General features: G+C 37.6%; 1 protein-coding gene across 3 annotated transcripts in view; it reads left to right on the top strand.

Annotated features, from left to right (window-relative positions):
• Positions 1-20,239, top strand: part of GRM1 (glutamate metabotropic receptor 1) — a 460,907-nt gene that overhangs the window by 428,742 nt on the left and 11,926 nt on the right. The gene's annotated exons all lie outside the window — the stretch shown is intronic.

The following is a 20,239-nucleotide window of genomic DNA, read 5'->3' as shown; positions in this document are numbered from 1 at the left end:
ATGTCGCTTTAAAAGCTATTGTAATTCTTCATGATATTTATAGTAAACATCAGAAGATTTTATTGAAACATTTGTAATATAATTTTACTACTGGATAGTAATATTTATTGAGGACCAATTTCTCATTCATTCATTTATGCAATCAATTATTATTTCAACAGTAAGCTTAAAAGCACTTAGGTACTTGATATGGTGCTAGGTAGTCAAGATAAAAATATATATATATATGAGGCAGGCACTGACTCTACCACTCTTGCAATATGGGAAGAGAGACACTAAAAAAATATAACTAAATGTACTATGTTAGGTGCCATAGTAGAAAACCAATATAGGCCGGGCGCGGTGGCTCAAGCCTGTAATCCCAGCACTTTGGGAGGCCGAGACGGGCGGATCATGAGGTCAGGAGATCGAGACCATCCTGGCTAACACGGTGAAACCCCGTCTCTACTAAAAATACAAAAACTAGCCGGGCGAGGTGGCGGGCGCCTGTAGTCCCAGCTACTCGGGAGGCTGAGGCAGGAGAATGGCGTAAACCCGGGAGGCGGAGCTTGCAGTGAGCTGAGATCCGGCCACTGCACTCCAGCCTGGGCGACAGAGCGAGACTCCGCCTCAAAAAAAAAAAAAAAAAAAAAAAAAGAAAACCAATATAACATTCTCAGTGCCCAGGGAAGAAAGAGATTAAGTCCAGCTAAATGGAGTAGTATCTGTAGAAGGACTGGAAAGATCTTCCAGTAAAAGTACATTTGAACTTGACCATAATGGGTGTTTTTCAACTGGAGAAATTGTGCTATAGTAGACCATTTTACATAGAGAAAATAACGTAAGTGACGATTCAAAAACGTTAATGCGCTTTCATGCCACGACATAGAATTTGTTATGCATGAAGCACATAGAGAGGTGTAGCGTTGGGCAAATTTGCAAATGCAAGAAGAATGTAGAATACAGATAATGGTTAATGTCCCAAGAGGAAGTTTCAGTACTTTTTCTATAAACCACAAGGTGCAATAAAAGTTTTTGTGAAGTTTCATCATCATGTGTAAGCTTAATGGGAAGAAACTGACTTATAGAAAAACTAGTTAATAGAGTGCCACAGTAATCCAATAACAGGTAAAAATAAAAGCCTTAAACTACAGCAGCAGAGTGAAAGTTGAATCCAAGGTATGCATATGAAAAAGTTTTCTGAGCATAATTCACTAGACTTGAAATACCAGTTATGCGAGGTGAAAGAAATAATAAGAAAATAGAATAAATAGAATAGGACTCTTATGATTTGAGCCTGGGTGAAATACTGCTACTACTGAAACAGATAATGAATACAGGAGCGGGACAGAGGAGATATTGACAAGCTGGGTTTCAGATTAATTCATTGAAAATGCTATAAAGTCATCCAAAGGGAGGTATCCATGAGGTTCTTAGAAATTTAAGTCTGGAGTTTAAGAGAAACGTCTAGGCCAGACCTCTAGATTTGAAGATCAATTGTCAAAATACTTAAAGTGCCCAAGAGGGTGGTTATGACATGAGAAAAAAGAAGTACCAGGAAGAACAAACATTAGGGAACTCTTAAGAGGTAAGATAAGAAAAATCTGAAGGCAGCAGACAAAGGTAATCAAAAAGAAAGTGGGAAATAAAAGGATGCAATATTATGGAAACCAAGGAGACCTTGTATTAATGTGCTCAGGTTGCCAAAACAAAATACTACCAACAGAGTGGCTGAAATAAAAGATGTGTATTTTCTCACAGTTCTGGAGGCTGAAAATCGAGATCAGGGTGCCAACATGGTTGGTTTCTGGCGAAGGCTTTCCCCTTGAGTCACAGACAGCCACCATCTTGCTGTGTGCTCACATGACTTCTTCTTTGGGAGATAGAGGTAGAGAATATAGATAGCAATGATAGAGGCAGCGAGACAGTTCTGTTGTGTGTTTTGTTTGGTTGTTTGTTTTTTACATGGGCACTAATTCCATTCTAGGAGCCCCATCCTTATGACCTCATCTAAACCTAATTACCCAAAGGCTCCATCTCCAAAACAATCTCTATTAGGGCTTCAATAAATGAATTTTGGGGAGAATGACTTATATATTCAGTCAATAACAGAATGTTTCAATAAAATAGAACTTGAGGTCTTATCCTTGGAATCACCAAGGATGGGGACTGTATGGTTAACCTTAACAGGTTTCAGTGCTGTAATCTGGGTAGAAGTTATACTGCAATAAGTTGAGGAGTTTGGCATTAAAAGAAGTAGGAGATTCTGACAGATTTTAAGGAGGTTGAAGAGGAGGGAGAAAGGGTATCACAGAGGAGAACCTTAAGCTTCTTTATAATACCTGAGAAAAGAGGTGACAAAGAACGAAAAGTTGGAAATGTAGGAGCGAGATCATCTGGTGTGTGCTGGGAGGCCTGGCCGAGAGCTGGGCTGTTACAGCAGAGCCCTCTGACATTAATGGAGAACTATGACGATGAAGCACCAACTCTGAGGATGTGTGTGTGTGACACTGGTTCTCACTCAGCTGTGTGTATAATCGTTGATATTAAAATAGTATGAAAAATCAGGCTGGGAGCTTATCATCATTTTTATTAAAATTTGAAAATAAAACGCATCCTACTAATTTTATTGAACCTCTGGACTTATAAATATTGATAGTAAGATTTGAGAAGGGCCAAATGAGGGACAGCCTGGAAAGGAAGGTGTGCTCTTCTGGAATTACTGATGGGTTGGAGCACTGTCAGCCTGTAAGTAGGTGCCCTTTGTAGAAGAAAGAAGGGTAGACTGGGAGTGGTGGCTTATGCCTATAGTCCTAGCATTTTGGGAGGCCGAGGTGGGTGGATCACATGAGGTCAGGAATTCAAGACCAGCCTGGACAACATGGCGAATCCCCATCTCTGCTAAAAATACAAAAATAAAATTAGCCAGGTGTGGTGGCACGCACCTGTAATCCCAGCTACTTGGCAGACTGAGGCAGAATAGCTTGAACCTAGGAGGTGGAGGTTGCAGTTAGCTGAGATCGCACCACTGCACTCCAGCCTGGGCAACAAAAGTGAAACTCCATCTCAAAAACAAAACAAAACGAAAGAAGAAGAAGGAGAAGAAGGAAAAGAAGGAGAAGAAGGAGAAGAAGAAAGGGTATTGTGTATCCAGAGTTAGATTCAGTTGGGGATACAGCATGCACATCTGTTCTGTGTGACTGGAAAGAGTTAGAAATCCTTAGATCCGTCCCTGAAGCACAGACGGTCATAGTGCCTAGGTGGCCAGCACAAAGATATTTTGTTTGAGGTAAAGTCTTGTGCTCCTCAAAAAATCAGGCTAGAGTGTTCTCAATTCCTGAAAGATGCAACAATTTTTCTTCACCTGAAGGCCCTTGGCATACTTTAGAATGAACATAGTTTAGTAAGTAAATGGCGTGTGGAGGAGAATGCTGCTGCAGGGGACCACCTGGAGAGCCACACGCTCAAGTGAAAGGAAGAGGTGAACAGCCCCAGGATAATGGAGATGCACATTCCCTGTCCCCAACCTGGTGAGGCAAATTTGCAGTCACCACCATTTCCTTGTTTTTTTTTCCTTGCAAATAACACACTTGCTCCATAAATAACACAGAAATAGCTACTTTTAATACTTATGGCTCATATTTTCAAGTTCTCACCTGAGACAGACCATGGACACCTATTATGCTATGGCTTCAAAGAGAACATAATTCCATTTAAATATAGGTCACCTTTTATATTTCAGATTCAAATAAACTTGTAGAGTCAATACATATTCAAGTTCTGAAACTTAATATTTTATTCTCATATGTTAATGTGTAGTTTCTAAACTGAATTCATAAATATTCCAAGATGATTATCTGTAATGGCTCAAGGTGGGTACGTTCATTGAACCATCATGCAAATAAAGAATCTGAGACTTGGAAAACTCAATGCCATTTTTATAAGAGGAAGAAATGGGGCCAAAAATCATTGTTTTCTGGATAAAATCATATATTTTTTTTATCATTCAATGGCTCTCTATGTTTGTTACCTCAACAATGTTTTTATTATTCATGCATTAAATTCAGTTAATAAGAGATAGAGCCTATTCCCAAATAGTTCATGGTATAACACATAGTTACAACAACATTGTGTGCATGAAATGATAAGAAACAGTAAAATGTGGTGATTCATGTGAATGGGAAATTTCGGAGTCAGATGTTGTTTTTAGTCAGCTTGAACTGCTATAACAAAAATATCATAGACTGGGTGACTTAACAGCAGAAATATATTGCTCACAGTTCTGGAGGCTGAGAAGTCCTAAATTAGGGTGCTAGCAGGTGGGGTCCTAGTGAGGGTCCTCTTCTGGTTTGAAGATGGCCATCTTCTCATTGTATTCTCACATGGTAGAGAGCAGAGGAGGGAGGAAGCAAGCTCTCTCCTGTATCTTCATTAAGGCACTGATCCCTTCATGAGGGCCCCACCCTCCTGACCTAATTATCTTCCAAAGGCCCTACCTCTTCATACTCTCACATTGGGGTAGGACTTCAACATATGAGTTTTGGAGAACACAAACATTTAGTCCATAGCAGATATCTACCGAGTGACCTGTTTTCTTTCAAATTACTAGTCCTTGGGCAAATTGCTTAAATTCTATGCATTTGAGTTATAAAAATGGATAATAATAGTGCTTATCTCATAGGGTTCTGAGGAGGATAAAATGAGAAAATGTGTATAAAGAGCACAGCATGATACCTAAATAATTGAGAAAAATCTCAATAATTGTTAGCCAGTGACATTAAAATTATAAAAACATGGGAAAGTATATGAAAGTTCATATACTATACTAACATAAAATTCTTAATTACCCCTTCAAGTAAAGAGAGTTCTAGAAACTGGGGATATGCCTTAGCCTTATGCATTCATTATATTCATGCTATAAAAAATGGAGGGGCTGTAAGTCTGCTGGAAGTGGAGGCATGCAACTGTTACTCAGTGTGAGATGTGTGAAGAAGGACACCCTGTATGACACAGTTTGGCAACCTGTCCATGCTTGGCCTCAGCTAAAGACAGATGAGGTCATTTGCATCCCATCTGCTAGCCTTAGTGTCCAGTATAAAGTATTATCAACTTAAAACTGAAGTTGAAGCAGACTGTGTGAATGTATTGGAAAGCCAGTCAGAGGGAGCAAAAGTATTGAGAGTTTAGAGAACAAAGAAAATAAGAGGAAAGTCCCAGTGGGTTTGGAAGCTTCAGATCATAAGAATAGAGCCTAAAGGATCATTAATTAGAACACTTTGGCTGCAAGTTATAGTTGACAACTTAAGCTAGTCTAAGCACATAGGGTGGGGTATTTAATGTAAAAATATAAGAAATAATATCGGGTATCTCATGTGACAGAGAAGACTGGCTTCACAGCGGAAAGGCTCCAGGTTTCTATCTTCCTGTCTCCTGTCTCGCCCTATGCCTTCTTCATCTTCTCCTCAGATATCTTTATTTCGTGAGCACTCATGGTGAGTCTAAGGATAGCCATGCCAATGCTCATGAGTTCACATGTTGTTATAGGTCCAGATACCCAAAGAGACTGACTGAATTCCCTCCACCCACAGGGTTCTCCATAGCACAGAGAGAAATACTGTCCATGGAGGGGGAAGAAAACTCCATGGCTCTGTTAGAGGATCCATTTATTATGAAAGTTTGAGGTGTAGAGTCAACTAAGTTTAAAAGCCAGACCTTATCTTCACTTCTATTATATGGGTTTCTGGCTATAAAATGTCTCTCTGTTGCCTCAGGATGAAGACTAAGAAAAGACAAAAGTTAAGTTTTGTTTTGCTCTGCTTTGCTGTCTTATAAAGAAAATAGATCATTAGAACATTGTCTTATGAGTTAATAAAAATACATTATAAGTTACAGAACAATAAAACATTATTGTTAACATTAGGTAATAGAATATAAAAAGAAAATCTGTGACTATTTAATCAATTTAACAAAAAATGTGCCTATAATAAGATTTTATTTCAACAGAGTAAGGGAAGCTGCCTATAACTGAAGGCAACTTAATACTAGCCTCTATGCAGGTTATCTGTAAGACATATGAGGAACTGGCTGATAACAAAATTAGGCCAAGCCCCTACATGATGCTGCTCCAGGTAATGAAAAACAACTGTTTGAAAGAAATCATAACAATAGGAAATACTTTCCTTCCCCAGATTTTCCAGTTATAAAAATATATTCTCAAGTTATCATGCTCCTAGCAAATACCCTCAAATACTGTGGAAATTAATATCATTTTCCACTTGATCAAACTTTATATTTCTTATATTATTTGGCTTAGATGGGTATGAAAAAATATAGACCTATGTAATAAAAGTACATTAAAAGAAATTATGATAATGGAGTTGCAGTAGAGATGAGGAAGAAGAGGGATGCTGTCAGCCAGTTCTGTGACTGTAGTTGTTGATTCCATTAGTGTCTTATTGCAAACTTTAATTAAGATTTTTATAATTTAGTCCTTAATTTAAAAAAATTACAGAGAGTCAACTATTTTACAAACTGTGGACAATTTATTGGTAAGGAAAATAGCACAGTGTGTGATCTTACAGAACTTCAAGTGTAGTGGAGTAGAGGAATACCAGCATAAACCTCGCTATGACAATGTGACACGGTGACGTTCTACAACAGAGAAAGTAGGGAATGTTTGGGAGGCACCTAGAGGGCCTCTAGTAAAGGCCTTGGAGGCAGGGAAGGTCTAGGAAGCTCAATGGACAATAGTTTCCATTAGCTAGACCAACAAGGAGATTAAGAAAGAGGAGGTTAAGGTGGGGGAAGTGCAGAGAGAGTATTCTAGGCAGAGGGACCATGATGTAAAGAGATTTGGAGGCAAACAAGACCATAGCTTATTAGGAAAATGAAGAAAAAAATAAAAGGTTTCAGTAGGGTTGGTATTCCTTATAAGGAATGTTTGTTTAACTTCAAGTATGTGAAGCCAAAAGTTATTTCAGGGCTAATCCTAGGTGTAAAATCACTTTTCCTAGGATGGTTAGAATTATAGGCTTGGTTTCAAGGGCTGAAACATACCTCTTAAGATCCAGAAGATAAACATTGTTGACTCATTCATTCAATAAACAACTTTCAAGCACCTAATTGTGTCAGGCACTGGGACAACTGCAGTGCTGAACAAACACATCTGGCTCCTGACTTTGTGGAAACTGAAATCTAGCCAGTAGACTGGGCACTGAACAAGACAATACAAGTGTAGTGAGTGTTTCTATGAAAAGTACTGGTGTTACATGAGTGTTATTAGAAGTCTCCAACCAGTCCAAGAATGCTAGAAATGTTTCCAGGAAGCATTACCCTAGCTATGATTTCTGAAGAAGGAGAAGGGGTTGGTTAGGAAAGGAAGAAGACTGATGGGATAGAGCAGTCAGGGAATCTGGATGTAAAGATGGGAAAAAAGAAGCACTCACAGATGATGGAAATGAAGCAATTCCAGAATGCCTGGAGCAGAGGAAGTAAGAAGGAAAACATAGTGAGACAAGACTCGACAGGTCTCTGGGGCCAGATCACTCAGAAACTAGTTAGAGGAAGCCTTATGAGCTTGGACCTTATCTTCTGGACAATGAGAATCCACTGTGGTCACAGAATAGGGTGTACTGTGATTGGTGAGATGTGTGTTTCAGAACTATCACTCTATCCCCAGTATGGAGGAAGCTTAGGAGGCGAGCAAGATATGAGCCTGAGCTCTGGGAGGATACTGGTGCAGGGTCCAGGGCAGACATTACAGTGACCTGACCTGTGGCTTTGACAGGTGGGATGAAGACAGTGAACAAAGAGAAATATTAAGTAAGAACAAAAGTAAAAGTAAAGTTGCTCAAAAAATTCAATGTTAAGATCTACACAGAGCCAAGAGAGACATGCCTTTGCCTCAGGATTGTTAGGTTCCAAGACCTATAAAAGTTGAACTATAACCAGAATAAATGTATAAACATACTACAACATGACTGATCTGGAAAAGGAGGAGAGCAGAGCAAAACAGTCACCCAAACAAACATTGGAAATGACCACAGATCTCTATAAGGTGGAGGTGGGTGAAGGGCTTGGTGACCAATGGGTTCATTACAAATTTAAGATGAACCTAACTGTCTTCATTTGATGCCATCAAATGTTTAACTATTGAATCTTGTAACCCTCCATCCCCTCCTTGTGCCTCCATGTGAACAAGCAATGATCAAGTCTTGTCTCCCCTTACAAGTCTATTGATATATGTTGCCGCATTGCCAATGCTGTATGTTATTTCCATTGCAAATGAAAATGGAATGAATTCTGGCATGTGTCAATCTTATTTCATGAACTTGTTTAATGTAAGTCTCATCCTAGCTGACATATCATTCTTTTGGGTACAGACAAAAATAAGCCCTGCATTTAGGATTGAGCTGAGAGGTGAGCAGTGGGAAGGATGACAGCAAGACTGAGAACCAGATCCTGGCTGGCCCTTGGGAAAACTTTCATTAGGAATGTGCACTCTTTGGGGTTCACGGCAGCTCACCATGTTTTTCACATTTACTTTTTTTTGTAGCGTTCAGTTTTTTTGCAGTGGAGATGACAATACCCACATTCTGCTTATCACACTACCCATGAACATACTACATTCATATGGCATCATACTGTTCTAAGATTGTGAATTATGTAGTAAGTAGATTTTAAGAATCAGCTCAGTTTGTGTCCCAAAGCCTACCTTATTATACCTGTGCTTAGCTTTTCGGACCAGAAATTCATAGACAGCTTTTTTGTTAACATGTACTACATCTATATTTCATTTCTCCCACAGTAAGAATCCTAGCTCCCAAGAAAATGGATGAGAGGGTCAGAATATCTCATAAGTATAATTTTTTATTATTCCACAATAGTCATACAAACGTCCTAGAATAACTACTAATACTACCACTACCAACTCATTACTGAGAAGAGTTAAAACAAATTTCATACTATCTTCCTATCTCCTCCTTTTAAAATAGTTTTACTATATCTACATTATTTGAATACAATACCATCTTTCTTTTAACTTTCATTTCATCTTAGTTCTACAATTAAGGATAGCACTTACCTCCTGTTCCTATGATGCTGTCTCCCTAGTTATTTCACTAGTGTGAAGCTTATAATCTTTTTCTAGAGTAGATTTCTCAGGAAAAGTTCATGGGACTAAAACTTAGATTTTGCTTATTGGAAAACATTTTGTTTACAATCTTTATCTCAAAAGGCAATTTTGCTGGATATAATTCAGGGTGCACATTTTATTTTTCTTAAGTATTTTCAATATGTTGTTCCAGTTACATTTAGTATAAAAGCTTTGCTGCCCCCAAATCTGATAATAATCTTTCTTCTCTTATAAAACACTTACTGATTTTTGCTAGACACCCAAAACATATTTTTCTTTTTCTATAAAGTCTAGTGATTTTACTAGAACAGTTATTGGTACTGATTGTATTGGGTCAATATTCTTAGAAATGTAATACTCTCTTTTAACATGGATTTACATTTTTTTAATTGTAGGAAAATTTTCCTGAGTTACAGTCTTCCGTATTTGTTTCTTTGCCTTAGTTTTCTTCATCAAGAATTCCTAGGATCTATATACTAAATCATCTTTGGTTTGCTTCAATATTTACACTTTTTCTCTAATCCTTTTTATTCTCTCATTTCATGTACATGTTATTGAAGTATAATTACATACAGTAATATGCATTGACATTAACGATAGTTTGATATATCCTACAAATGTGTAATACACTCATGAAACCAGCCTACAACCAAAACCTAGGGCATTGCCCTCACTCTAGAAAGTTTCCTAGTGTCGCTTTTTAATCTATCCTGCTCTCCAATTAGAGACAACCGCTATACTGATTTCTAGCCCCATATGTTAATCTTGCCTGTTCTTGAACTTAATAAAAATGAAATCATAAGGTAGATATTATTTTATGTCTCTATTTTTTCACACAACATGAGATTTATCCATGTTCTTGCATGAAACAGGAGCTTATTCCCTGTAATTGCTGAGTAACGTTCCATTGCATGAATCTACAATGTTTATTCTTCTGGTGATGAATGTATGGGTTGTTTCCAACTCTCACTATGACAAACAAAGGTACAATCAACATACATACCCAAGATTTTATGAACATTTATCTTCATTTAGGATGGTTATATGCTTAGGAATGAAATTGCTGCTTGATAAGGCAGGTGCAAGTTTAACTTATAAGGAATTGCCAAACAAATTCACACAACGCTTTTGTCATTTTGCCTCCTACCAATAATGTATGAGATACATTTGGTGTTGATAGTCTTTGACATTTTTAGCCACCTAACGTGTATGTAGAGGTATTGAATTATAGTTTCCATTTGCATTTTCCTGATGACTAATGATCTTGAGAGTCTTTTTATGTGTTTATTGGCTATCTATACACCATCTTTTGTGAAATGTCTATCCAAATTCTTGCTTTTTTATTGGGCCATTTGCCTTTTATTATTAATCGCATAATCTGGATTTGAATTCTTTGCCAGATTTATGTATTGCAAATATTTTTTCTCAGTCTTTGACTTTTTATTCCTTACTGGTATTTTTTGATGAATGGAAGTTTTTAATTTTGATGAAGTCCAATTGATAAATTTTCCTTTTTCAGTTAGTGCATAGTTCAGTGTAGAAACCTTGCCTATTCTCAGATCATAGAGATACTCTCCTATGGTTTTCCTGGGAGGTTTATGGTTTTGACTTTTACATTTATTACTGTAATACATTATTACTGTACTACATCTTGTAATACATAAGCAATAGGTCTTAGTTTGTGTGGCTATAACAAAGCTGTCCATAGACTGGGTGGCTTATATACCATAGAAGTTTATTTTTATCCTCCAGTTCTGGAGGATGAAATCTGAGAATAGGGTGCCAGCATGGGCGGGTTCTGGTGAGGGCCTTCTTTCACCATGTAGACTGTTGTATTCTCGTTGTATCTTCACGTGGCAAAATAATTCACGAGGAATCATTTTGATTCCTCAGCACCGTGAGACTTCCAGAAACTTTACCCTGATTTTCAGCAGCTTTCTGCTTGGTTTTGTATCCTGTGCTTTGTGTAGCCTAAAATGTGATAATCTTTCTAGAGGGAAACCACCAAGTGTCAGTCTCACTTTTCTTTACTTCCTTCTCTCCAGGATCTCAGTTCCTCAAGTTCTAGCTGCTTTGGAGCACTTGAATATTTACAATTTTATGTCTACAGCCTTGTGAATGTATCAACAATTTTCCTTGCTTCTTTCCCTCTTAGTTAAGACTCTCTGCCTGGATTCTTAGTCTGTTGTCCTGTATCAAGAATCATCAAAACTTCCGAAGGGAAAAATAGCTTGAAGATGATCTGCTTACCTCTCTGAAGTCCTGTTCCTTCCAACTTATTGATCTGTTGGATTCTGGTTGCCATGACAGCTTCTCAATATCTTCCAGTGGTTTAAAAAAATTTATCTGGTTTTTCTTGTTGTTTTCAGTGGTAGAGTTAGTTTGCCCTGGGGTACTACCTATTAGCTGAAAGCAGACATCTTCTTATACCAATCTTGATCCCTCCCTTTTATATTATGTCTACCACTTAATACTATTGGAGGATGTTAGAAAACCAATAACTTTCTCAACAGGCTTTGATGTGACTATGTTGTTCTTTAGGACTATGGTGATTATACTTGTAATACTATGAGAGAAGTTGTATGACAATTGCTTATTCAGTTCTTTTTCAGGTTCCATGTGTGATGACATGAAGGTATTAATGCCTCTGCTTAAAGAGAAATACCAGTGTAAAATAAACCTTAGTGGAAATAGGTGTCTAATATTGAGGTTAGTGCTATAGCCAAGAATTTCATAATCTTCACAAAATTTTAGGTTTTAGTGTTATAAGTCCTTTATAATTATCATTACATCTTCAGTTTTAAGCCTCTTACTAAGTAATTATTTCTTTTTTTCAAAACATACTGAGGTGAAAATTTTAACTATTGATAAGTTGTTTTCATCATCCTTTTCTCTTCCCATCAGTGATAAATCAAGTAAGATAATAAAAAGTCTGACTTTGGCAGTTTGTCATCTAAAGTCTATCTGGAAGCACAGCAGGCTATTTTCCCTTTTGTGTAACTTGATTTGCCTTTATTTCCTCCTAATTTTGAGCATCTGTTTTCTCATTGGAAAAGATGCCTATATGTGAGAACAAACACTTAAAATGTAGGTACAATAAAATAATGTATTTACAACATGAAAAGTACTAACTGTACTCTACTGTAGAATTCTGAAATAAGAAAAACTTCAGTAGTAATCAACTTAAAAAATATTAGTACTGTGCCAAATTCTATCATTTAAATTTGGCATGTCTCCTTATTAGCTGTTCATATCTTTTAATACATAGTTTTAGAATGTTTACATTATATCTTTTTTTAAGTGAAAGAAAATATGTGTGCAGCCCCATATAGTACCTTAGTTATTGGGGTAAAGCTAAGAGGAAAAGGAATCATACTCTGAATTATTAGGTCATGATAACTTTATTTTTATAATAGAAGTTATTGCTTATTTTTATATTAAAAATAATAAATACTTACAGTGTGCAATTTGGAATATATTGGGAGGCACAAGGAAGCTAATAGTAATTACTTCCAGTTATATCTAGAAAGAAAAATCACCATTGATATTTTTATGTATATCCTTATTTTAGCACACACATATATACATACAAGCATATACATGCACATTATTTTTACCATTTTTTTTAATTTAAATTTTCCTGGGGACATTATGACATTCAATATTAAATTTTAAAATTAATTTAAGAATTTATAATAAAATAATTGCTTTTGCTACCCCTGCAATTAGCAAAGTAATAGAGAAGTTCAAAATTATTTCTTGCTAATATTCATATTAAGAATATTTCTATATTCTGTTTTGATTTATTCAATCATTCATTTAACACTCATAATAAGTAGAGTGGCCATATGTCTTTGTACCTATCCAGACAGTCCCAAGTTATCCCTTTTTTATGGCTTAATTATAAAGAAAACTTCCTTCACTCTTAAAAGTAATAGATTTGCATGAGAAATTCTATGGTTTTCTTAATTATTTGAAAAAATTGGGGCATATGTATTTATAATATTTATAATACATATGCCCCATATGTAGCACATAAGGTAATTCTGACATGAATTATATCAGTCTTTAGAGACTATGGCCTATGGGAGATTAGAATTAACGGTAATAACATATAAGGAGTAAAAAGGATCACAGGAGAGATACTGAGATTGCAATGTGAATTGTACAGGAATTTGACAAACATGTTGGAATTGTGAAGGAAACATATGAAAGATTCTATGAAGGCTAAGGATCCTTTAGGGAACCTAAACATAACCAAAGAAACAGAGGGAAGAAAAATAATAAGGTACCATTTTGCAACCCTCAGTTTAGCAAAAATTAAGAAATAAAGAATCCTGATGAGACTTTTGTTTTGGGTAGAATGAAAGAGACTGTGGCTGAATAGCTCCCAAGAAGAATAATTGGAAAAACAATAGGAAAAACAAAGGTAATTTATTTACAGCAGGGAGCTACTGAAATGATGAAGATTAATGAGACAAAAATCTCAGAGAGAGAACTGAAAACTGAGACAATTATCTGCAGCCATGTTTCCATGGGGCAAACACTGATAGTGCAAATTTGCCAAATCAGGGCACTATCTGGAGGCCGAGTGTATTTGTTCATTCTCACACCACTATACAGAACTACCTGAGACTGGGTAATTTATGAAGAAAATAGGTCTAATTGACCCACAGTTTCACAGGCTTAACAGGAATCACAACTGAGAGGCCTCAGGAAACTTACAATCACGGCAGAAGGCGAAGGGAAAGCAAGCAAGGCTTACCATGGCAGAGCAGGAAAGCAAATGAGTGAAGGGGGAAGTGCCACACACCTTCAAAGAATCAGATCTCGTGAGAGCACACTCACTATCACAAGAAGATCAAGGGGAAAGGGGGAAGCCTGCTTCCATGATGCAATCGCCTCCCACGAGGCCCCTTCTCCAACACAGGGATTACAATTCGAGATGGGATTTGGGTAGGACAGAGAGCTAAACCATATCCCTGAGTTTCCAGGGTTGGGCCCAGCGGAGAATCAATGGAAGGAGCAGAGGAAATAGGAAATCTTTTGGTCACGAAGGACTGGGGTGAGGAAATGAAAGGCCAGAGAGGCTTCACCACAGGTCCAGCTTCTCCCTCAGCACATTTGCTGATGTCTGCCGTTGGGTGGGTCAGAAAGATTAAAAGATAAGCTGAATACATCTGGCATACAGAATAGGTTTCCATGGAGTTCTCCAGTACTGAGAGACAGACTCATCGAGGAGAGAGCTCAAAAACACTTTCATAATCATGTGAAGCTAAAATGACAAAATTGAAGACTCAAAGTCATTCAAACACATGATAAAGATTCCCTGTTGAGATATTTTTTCTAATTTTGAAGCTATCTGCAGCAGACCAAAAAGCAGGTGATGGAGAGAAAGACCCACCAGATGAAGTGCAATAGTGCACAGCCAGGCTTTCTGTTCAAAGTCCTAAAGGGATATGCCTTATGGTAGACTGATTTTTATCAAAATTGCAAAATGACTGTGACTCAGCTGAGTCACTGGTTGGATTATGTTAAGCAATGTCCCTCTACTTAGCAGAGAAAATAGTAAAGCAAGATAGCACTTTCTAGGGCCTCGACATAATCTTATTTTATATGTTCACAGAGTCTCATCTGATATAAAATACTATTAGGCATACCAAGAGATAGGACCATATTTCTGGAAAACCTAAGGAAACAGACAGTAGAAGCAGACCCCCATGTGATACACTATTGGAGAACATTAGAAAACCAAGTCAGGATTCTTAACATTGGTAAATAAAGGAAAAGAATTAACTATTTGCCTTTCATTTTCTGTTTCAACTCTGTCTCAGAGGAACTAAATAGATGATGAGGGAAAATTCTTCTTTAGAAAGGAAATATAGTTGACAGATACAAAAAGGATGATAGAATTGCATCACCACTTTGAAGTCTCATAATAAAATAATTTATCTATACTCTGATAATTAATGGCTGCTAAAACCACCAGAGGAAAGACTGATGGGATGTTTTTACAAAGTATGCATCAGGATGACAACATCTGATATCTCTGAAAATTGCCATAATAAAAAGTTAATTTTAAAAATGTTTAAAAACCAAACAGAATGTCTAAAAACCTCATACACTAGTGTAAATTGTGCAAGAACTTTGCAGAGCAAATTGGCAATATATAAGAAAGATGAATGTGCATGCTCAACAAAGTACCAATTCTAGTTCTAAGTAAATATCATGGGAAAAAAATCTCCCACGTTTGTGCAAGAAGACATACTTGACAATGGTTATTGCAGCATTGAAAAAATAGCAGAATGTAGGAAACAAAGTAAATGGTCATCAGTAGAAGAATGGATTATTTGTTAAAGTGTGGTATTTATTCAATTTAGTTTAAGTGAGTGAACTAGAGCTATACATACCAACATAATGCTGTGCAAAAAGGGAAATTGTTGGATGGAAATGTAGAGTAATGTCAAGTATGTAAAATACAACATGCTAAACACTATCATGTATTATTTACTGACACATATGAGTATACATGTTGTAAAAGCATTAAAATATTCCAAGCGACAATACATACCAATTTGTATCTTTAAAAGGAGAAGATTCATATTTAAAATAATATACAGAGGGCTTCAAACATATCCTTAGTATTTTCAAAAGAAAGATTTTAATAAGGCAAAATGTTAATATTTGGCAAATCTATGGTAGTAACTAAAGTGAATATTATTAAATCATTCTCTGTAGTCTCTTACTAGTTTATGAATCTTAATATTAAAAATTTTGAAATGAAGCAATATTTTACACCTATATGGAAAAACTGCATTGTGCATATAAGAGTTTTGACATACATGCATGTGTTAAAAGGAAGGGTGGAAAAAAATTTCCATTTTCAGAGAGCCTGCACACATACTCAGAGCTCCATTCTCCATTCCTATGAACAAATGCTGAAAAACAAATATTAAAATTCAGAAAATAGGCAAATGCATTTGGCTTTTGAGAGCAATCAAAGGCACAAATTATGTGTTTATCTATAAAAACAACATAAAATAGACTGTACCCTGCTAAAATGGTCTTGAGTGGTGGCTGTCATTCTTTATGATTACTTTGGACAGCTGCTGCATTATTATTTCCATGGTGAGCTTTCTATATTTTTGAGACTGACCATCTGGAATTGTATAGACCATTTTATCTCTGCTAAAAAGTAGGTTAACCTCCAAACTTCCATAAACATGTAACTTCATAGACAGCTAACCTGACTGTGTGCCTCACCTGTTCCTGAAAAATCCATTCAAAGTCACTTTTGCCCAAATAAAAAAATCTGGAAGAGAGAGAAAATAAAGTCTAGTTTATTTTCTACTAGAAGTTATTGACATTCTTAAGTAAGGAAAGTGGTTGAAGTCAACGAGTAAAGTGAAGGGAAGTTTGAGATCCTATGAAATAAGTCTAAGCTAAATACACACTGATATTTAAAATATCTGGGTCTTTTGTCTGTCTTTATTTTTCCATCCTTCAAAATAAGGGTATTAATAGCAATGGCTTATGGCTTAGGCTGGAATAGCATTTTGCTATTTGAAAGCATTTTCACACATACTTTTTCAACAATCCTTCTTTATGGGTGAAAAAAATGAGTCTGAAAGAAGTGATCATACAATTGGAAAGTACCAGGCCTCCTGACTCAATGTCCAGAGATCTCATTGCTAACATCATACTGAGTAAAATTTATTTGTAACAAATTCTGACTTCATTTAAAAAATAAATCTTTACATAGAAAGTGGGGAAGAATGGGTGACCTGATGTAAATAAAATAACATATTAAAGCAAAGTCATACAGAGTTAAGTATCTCTCAAAGACAGAGAGGCTGTTATATCAAGGAAGATTATTTGGACAATGGAAATATATGGGTAAAGCTATGCAGAATCCATCAGTGTATGACAAGCAGTGACTTTACAAAAGGGAAAAAGGAAAGGAAAAAGGAATGGGAAGAGGAGGGAAGGAGAAGGAAAGGGAGGGGAGGGGAGGGAGGGAGGGAAAGAGAGGAAGGAAGGAAGGAAAGAAAAAAGGAAGGAAGGAGAGAAGGGAAGAGAAAGAGAGAGAGATCTTTGCACTTTAAGAATAAATTGAAGAGGATTCTTTCTAACTAAACTACTTCTGGGGTTTCTTTAAATCCATAACTTCTGCCAAAAGATTCAAGCACAGATTTGGGACTTATATTTGACAAGCCCCCATATGCTACATTTTCCCTCCAAGCTTTTACTCTGGCCGACTGAATCTGTGGTTGATTGAATATGTGGTTTTGCAATTACTAAAAATACCCTGAAGTCAACCTCTTTCTCTCAGTTTTTATGCAGTTGATAAAATGACCACTCTGGCCTCAGATTTTACATGGCTTAGCCTGTAACCTTTAATAAAACACTCCTTTCATAAAAGCAAGGTCTGTACACAGGGCCATTTATATTTCACTTCAATGCAAAGTGAAAGTCAGAGACCAAAAAAAAAGGATCATAAAGGAGATGCTCTATAGTTTTTTTTTTTTTTTTTTTTCAAACCTCTCCATCAATAGTTAATTAGGGTGTCTTTGGGATTACTCAAAGTTACTGTGTGAAGCTTGGCTGTCAATATGCCTGAAAGCCTCAAAGGAACCACAGAACTGTCCCCTAACTGCAGGAGCAGTTTAAAGAGGGAATGTAAGTCACAGAGGCCACAGAGCTTCCTTTCCAATTCCCGGGAGACACAGAAGTACAGATGCAGCCCGGATACACCACACTGTGCAACTGTGCTAAGGTCAGTACATCAAGTCTCTAAGTTGTCAAGGCATCCCCCCACCCCTTATTTTTATCATTAGACATCCCCAGCAGGCAGGACCAGCTGCATTATTTGCAGGGCCCAGTGCAAAATGAAAACACGGAGCCCCTGATTCAAAAAGCAGGGGAAGTGTTAACGGTACTGCATTATAAAGCCATAGTTTCTCTTGATTTGTCATGGTGTTTTGTATTTTTCATTTAGTGCTGTGATCCCTTGTGTGGAGCAAATGAAGTCCCACCAGACACGGCCGCCCCCATTTTGTGACTGCATGTGCATGGCCCACAGGCTGCCAGGTTCCCCTCCAGCCAGTCACTGGGCAGAGGCCATAGGGAAGTTGAACCAGTTACCTCTCTTTCTCACATGCCTCTTGCCTCAGTCCATATTAGACAGGCGACTATCAAGGGTATTGCAATAACAGTGCAGACATCTAAGGTATCTGGATAAAGCATGGGTAAGAGGCTTGCCACTGGGTGTTGCCTGCCAAAAGTGTAGTGGCACTGCCAGTCCAGGGAGGAGAGAGCCACTGTCATCCATTGTCTTGAGATAGTGCAGGGCACATACATCAGACCCTGATCTCATCAGGACTTGTGCCCAACCCCTTGTCAGTGGTGGGCAATGGAAATATATGGGTACAGCTATGCTGAATCCATCAGTGTATGACAAGCAGTGACTTTACAAAAGGAAGAAAGGAAAGGAAAAAGGAATGGGAAGAGGAGGGAAGGAGAGGGAAAGGGAGGGGAGATGAGGGAGGGAGAGAGGGAAAGTGGTAGTGATTTCTAGGCAGGAACAGGTAGTGGGAGACTGGACAGGGCTGAGACCCAGGGGACAAGAGTCCAAAAAACCCATAGCCTGTCCAGAAAGGCAGGGAGGCTGCAAGATGGGGGCCATGTGTAAACTGAGGCTCCAATCTCCCAGCGCATGTTCTATTTTCCCATTGACCATCACTTACAAAATACAAATTAAAAGATAACATTATTATGAATTACAAGAGGATGATCACAGAGCACTAAACATCAAGTGCAGGGCTCTTTGGAGGGAGGGATTGTGTTTGTCTGTCTGTGCTGGTTACAGGCCCGTGAAGCTGGTCCTGCCAGGGCCCCAGTTCTTAGTGCCAATTGAATAGACCATATACAGACATTCCTCAAAAGTATAATTAATTAGAGGGTCAAGAGCATGCAAACAAGGCAACGCCTAATGCTTTGAGTGTATTTTCTATCTTCTTTCATGAGAAATAAAGTTGTTTGAATATTATTTTACATATTACTTCCCACTAACTTCATTTATATATTCAGACATACCTTTACTCCTGATCATCTCCTTGCTAACATTTTCATTGTTTCAATAATCTTTGTGATTTCGAGTGGGCATCTTGAATGTCAGGGGCATATTACCCTGACAAGTTTGATAGCAAGCAGCGTCTCTTTTTCTAAGTTTCTTAAATGAATGGATTATCACAGTAATAATTAAGTTACACCAAAGTGTCTCAAATTCTTATTTTTGGATGAGGATTTCAAATTACTCTGGGTAGATCATGCACCTTTAAATGATTCCGTGAATGGTCCAAACTTGATGGAATCGTACATATGGATTAATTTTGTTGCTTCTCTGTTACATTCATTGTGCTATGGAAAACCTTTTCTTGCCTTATACATTCAGATCAAATCTCTTGCTTTCAGGTAGTGAACATCTGTTCCAGAGTATTCTTTTTTAAAAATTAAAACTGACAGCTCTTCTTTCCAGCACATGTCAGGCCTCAGCCTCAAAGACTTGGAATGGGAAGGGGCATGGTCTCCTCCTGCAATACCTCTTCCTCCTCCTTCTTCTGAGTTTTCACTCTTCTGTCTACTTTGATGGGAAAAAGAGATAGAAGAGAAGGAAAAGGTCTTTGACTTGCCAGGAGCCATTGTGGTCCTCTTCCAGGTTACCCTGGACAATTGTTACCAGGATCTTCTGGGTAGAGGCTCAGAGGTTGACTCATAGAAAGCACTGATGAGTTTGAGGAGCCCTATAGGGAACTGCATCACTGCACAGTCCCCTGACATGAGAGATTTCTCTCCAGTTGAATCAACCTCATCCATACCACCTGTAGCATGTGCTGATAGTTCACCCTAAGCATCTTGTCCCTGAAACTATTTTCTATGACAGGCAGCCCGCTTATGTGGCATGATAGCCAGACAGCTTTATCCCACCACCTTCTGCAGTGCTAGCTGACTTATGGGAAAAGCACTTATCCTTATTCCAAAAAAATGATGGAAAGACCAACTACCCATAGCTGCCCATCAGCGTTGTCATGTCTAGCCAGTTCTCTTCTCCATCTGCCAAAGGGGCAC

The sequence above is a fragment of the Trachypithecus francoisi genome, unplaced genomic scaffold (genome assembly GCF_009764315.1).
Source record: "Trachypithecus francoisi isolate TF-2019V2 unplaced genomic scaffold, Tfra_2.0 Lachesis_group15, whole genome shotgun sequence".
Lineage (NCBI taxonomy): Eukaryota > Metazoa > Chordata > Mammalia > Primates > Cercopithecidae > Trachypithecus > Trachypithecus francoisi.
This window is presented reverse-complemented; position numbering and strand designations above follow the sequence as displayed.